General features: G+C 39.1%; 1 pseudogene; it reads left to right on the top strand.

Annotated features, from left to right (window-relative positions):
• Positions 1–303: 303 nt before the first annotated feature.
• On the top strand, positions 304–1,113 carry LOC136485510 (zein-alpha B49-like; annotated as a pseudogene).
• Positions 1,114–4,722: the final 3,609 nt, after the last annotated feature.

Genomic DNA, 4,722 nt, shown 5'->3' with positions numbered 1-4,722 from the left:
ATTCCTCATGTATAAAAAATATTCCAATAGAAAAAGACACATTTTCCTTGTATGTAGTGGAAATTGTCTTTCCTACACAGACCATATAATCCAGTGAAATTGATAATTAAATGTCAAAATCGACTAGGTGCCATGTCATCTATAGCTTATCTGTTGTTTGGCGAAAAGCCAAAATCTAAATAGATATACATGAGCTCTCACTTGCATAAATAGGCCCCAAATCAGTAGTTAATCCATCACCCATAACATAGAGAGCAATCAGAAACATACCAAGTGAAACAAACTAGCAATGTCCTCGCAACAATGGCTACCAAGATATTTGCCCTCCTTGCGCTCCTTGCTCTTTCAGTGAGCGCTACAACTGCGGTCATTATTCCACAGTGCTCACTTGCTCGTAATGCTATTAATCCACAATTCCTCCCACCAATTACTCCTATGGGGTTCGAACAATCAGCTGTGCAGGCCTATAGGCTACAGCAGGCGCTTGCAGCGAGCATCTTACACCAACCAATTGCCCAATTGCAACAGCAATCCTTAGCCCATCTAACCATACATAACATCGTAGCGCAGCAACAGCAACAGTTCCTACCAGCACTCGGTCAACTAGCCATGGCGAACCCTACCGCCTACTGGCAACAACAGCTGCTTGCATCCAACCCACTGGCTCCGGCGAACGCCGCTGCATACCAGCAACAACAACAACTGCAACAGGTCCTGTCAGCGGTCAGTCAACTAGCCATGGCAAACCCTGCCACCTACCTGCAACAACAATAGCTGCTTGCATCCAACCCACTGGCTACGGCCAATGCCGCTGCATACCTGCAACAACAGCAGCTGCAACAAATCCTACCAGCGCTCACTCAACCAGCCGTGGTGAACCCTGCCGCCTACTTGCAACAGCAACGGCTTCTTCCATTCAACCAGTTGGCTGCGACGAACACCGCTGCATACTTGCAACAACATCAGCTGCTTCCAGTTAACCCACTAGCAGTTGCTAACCCATTGGCTGCCGCCTTCCTGCAGCAGCAACAATTGTCGCCATTCAACCAGATATCTTTGATGAACCCTCTCTTGTCGTGGCAGCAACCCATAGTTGGAGGTGCCATCTTCTAGATTACATATGAGTTGTACTTGATAACAAAGCTCTCATACCGGTGTGTGCAACTTCCAAGAAATAATCAATATATTGTTTGAGATTTATCTGAGTCTATTTCTTAACTGTGTTCTTCATATATACAATTGAAACGATCAAATCATAATTAAAGACACATGCTTGGTTAATACATAGACAATACGACATTACTTCATCAATCCAAAGATGTGCTAGCCCGACCTCTTGAATGTTCTCGTTCGGGTGTGTGCGTGTGTGTTTATATGATAGATGCGACTGTACGCGCTTGCAGCTGAGTACTTGCATTTGTGATATGTTCTTTTGAGAAAGTGATGGGCACATATGCTTTGACCGTGGCCGTTCAAATCTGGTCCATGTATACTAAGGAAAACACAATATAAGTTCATGAGCAAACCTATATGTGCCTCTGAAGTTGTTCACGCAAAGTCTTACCACTTAATTATTGTCTTTAGTAAATATTCGGTGCATATGTTTTTAACTAGAACCCAAATTGTGCATGCCACCATAATACTGTAGACATATAAGGTATCTTTGCAGCCCATGAACTTAACAACACCAAGGTCATTAAATCAGCTGGATCCTATTAGTAACAATTTTGATGTTGGTAGCAACAAAGTACAAAACTTCTTGGCCAAAAATAATTTATGATGAATATGAAGTTTAAATTATTATCCCATGAATAAATTAATGAAAATTTTGCGGAGGGACACCAAACTTGTGTGGAATTTGCAGTTCAACACACTAGCTCACTTTTCAGCTAGGTAGCATTACCAAAGATGGGATGCTTGCAAATGGGCACCACACCCACTAAAATAATATTTTGATTTGGGCTATCTAAATCCAAAAGTAAAGCCCTAAGATTGAAGTACCAACCGGCCACCGCCATCCTACAATTTTGTAGAGAGAACCCACATGGAGTGTGCCATTCTGACTCCTAGCTTAGTCCAATGGATTGCAATTTCCTTCTGTGTTTAGCTTGTGACAAAGGGCATGCTCTGAAATGTTAAATGTAAAAAATTAAGAAGTTCATTACTAACATGATGGTTTACTAGGCGTAGCTCAAAACACTAGAACCAACGTAGCCTGCACTCACATGTCAAATAAAAACAGAAGGAATATCTTATCACATCTATATGAGCACCCATGACACAAATTATATAGACTCATGCAATTCCATCGTAAATAAAAAAAGGAACAATAAAGGAAGCCTTCATCAAGAGTTGTTCCACTCATTTCGATTACGTGTCGACTAAAGTTATTCTTTTTAAATATTTTTAGCCATATTTGATTTCCATATCCCAAAATGGGTGCCCAGTCCTAGCGATTAAGCTTACTAGCCCAATGTTCTCGATCTTTCGGACTAGATTCAACTCGTGTGTAAGCAAAGTCAAAATCTCTTTACGTAGACTCTAACGAATTAAATATGTGTACCCAGGGCACATTGTTCTAGCATAAAAGAATACGAATGAGTGTCTTGTATGGAACTTTGAATTTGGATGTTGTAGTTTTTCGATAGAAAAATCAATGCTGAGCCCCATCTTAGTCTCTTTTTTCTTGAGTTTTTGCAGGATCGCTGAGTAAGGTTTACATTAGTCATCATGTTGTCTTTGTTCATGAATGGATCTATGCCTTTGAGCCCTAACTTATGTTTTAGATAGCTAGGAGGTTGGCCGTGGTGTCCTCTTCGTCTTTATATTAAAGGTTAGACTCATATTGTAGCTAAGGATGAAAACGGTCGAAAAACTCCTAAATTGTTTTCTATTTTTACATTTGAAATATGAAAACGAAAGCGAAAACAGTAAAACTGGACATGAAAATGAACGCGAACTTACGAATTATCAAGAATTTCGAAAACGAACCAATTCGAGCGGATTTATGTCAAACACGGTCGATATACGAAAACTCAATACGGAATACCGACCCGTAGACCAAGTGCATGACTAAGTGCATACATGATCAAGTTCAATTGCATATAATAATTAACAAGTGCATATTATAGAAACATGAACTCGAACTGAGTCAGAATAATTTTGTTAATCTTTTTAGAATAGATATAGTATTTTATTTTAAAGATTTATTGAGATTTTTCTTTTGAGTAACAAAGATTTATTCGGTTGATGCAAAAACTATCAAATGATTGACTTTGCAGGTGGGGGCTAAACCGATGAGCTTGATGGGCTATGGCCCAGGTGGGCTTTCGTGTAGATGCTACTGGTTTCCTGACATTTAGCACCATCTCGTGAGGTGAAGAGAGATGAGGCTGGTCGCCGTCTATAAGAGAGGGCACCTGGCCACCAGTAGAAAGAATGCAGCTGCGTGGTGAACAACCTGTAATTGGGTTTTACGACCTGTGCAGTTGGCCAAATTCGGTTTAAACCGAATTTTCAATACAGAATATTTCAAATTAAAAGTAGAAAAGTAGAAAACGGTCGAAAAATGTCTAAACCGTTTTCTACTTTTACATTTGAAATACGAAACATCTAAAATGCGAAAGCGAAAGCGGTAAAATCGGACAAGAAAATGCGGATTCGATCGGATTAAATATAGAAAACGATGCAGTTCGGTTCGGGATATTTCCGTTCCGTTTTCATCCTTAATTGTAGCTAGTGCAAGGAACAAAAGTTGCATAAAATTTTTCATTCTCCATTCTATATGGAAACAAGTTAACTTTGACATTTGTAAAAGCTAGATGTACACCTATTTGAATCAAGAGCTAGAGTTCAACTATACTCCATCCACTCTGGCTTATTACACGCTCTGGCTTTTCCCAAAGTTAGTTTTCTCGAACTTTGATAAACTTCCTAGAAAATCTATCCAAAATTTTGAACATCAAGTTTGTTTCGGTGAATTATTTATGATAGATGTCTTGACAGTGCTTTTTTGTCATCAAAGTTGATTTAAAACTTTGTCAAAGTGATACAATATGGGGTTTAGACAATACTAAAGTAAATTGTAATCAAGAACACAGGGACCGTGCGGCAATTGCCTTGTTTAGTTATAAGCGTTCTAATTTTGTACATTCTATGTGTGTGCATGCATCTGTACATACCGGGATTTCAATTAGTGTCGATCTTGTAGCATTTGTTCATTCATTGCTGAATAAATTCTCACCTAACCACTGTGCAAGCTTTAACCATGAGTACAACACTACAATAAAGTCCGTTGATAAGGTCTTTGATACGCGTGAGCAAGTCCTAACTTTACATACTCGTCTTGTTCATAAAGTGAAACATTTGTGATGTGGCTAAGGCTGTAACATGTGTAAAGATGAAGTGATCATGCATGTCATTCCTCATGTATAAAAAATATTCCAATAGAAAAAGACACATTTTCCTTGTACATCGTGGAAATTGTCTTTCCTACACAGACCATATAATCCAATGAAATTGATAATTAAATGTCAAAATCGACGAGGTGCCATGTCATCGATAGCTTATCTGTTGTTTGGCGAAAAGCCAAAATCTAAATAGATATACATGAGCTCTCACTTGTATAGATAGGCCCCAAATCAGTAGTTAATCCATCACCCATGACATTGAGAGCAATCAGAAACATACCAAGTGAAACAAACTAGCAACATCCTCGCAACA

The sequence above is a fragment of the Miscanthus floridulus genome, chromosome 10 (genome assembly GCF_019320115.1).
Source record: "Miscanthus floridulus cultivar M001 chromosome 10, ASM1932011v1, whole genome shotgun sequence".
Classification (NCBI taxonomy): domain Eukaryota; kingdom Viridiplantae; phylum Streptophyta; class Magnoliopsida; order Poales; family Poaceae; genus Miscanthus; species Miscanthus floridulus.
This window is presented reverse-complemented; position numbering and strand designations above follow the sequence as displayed.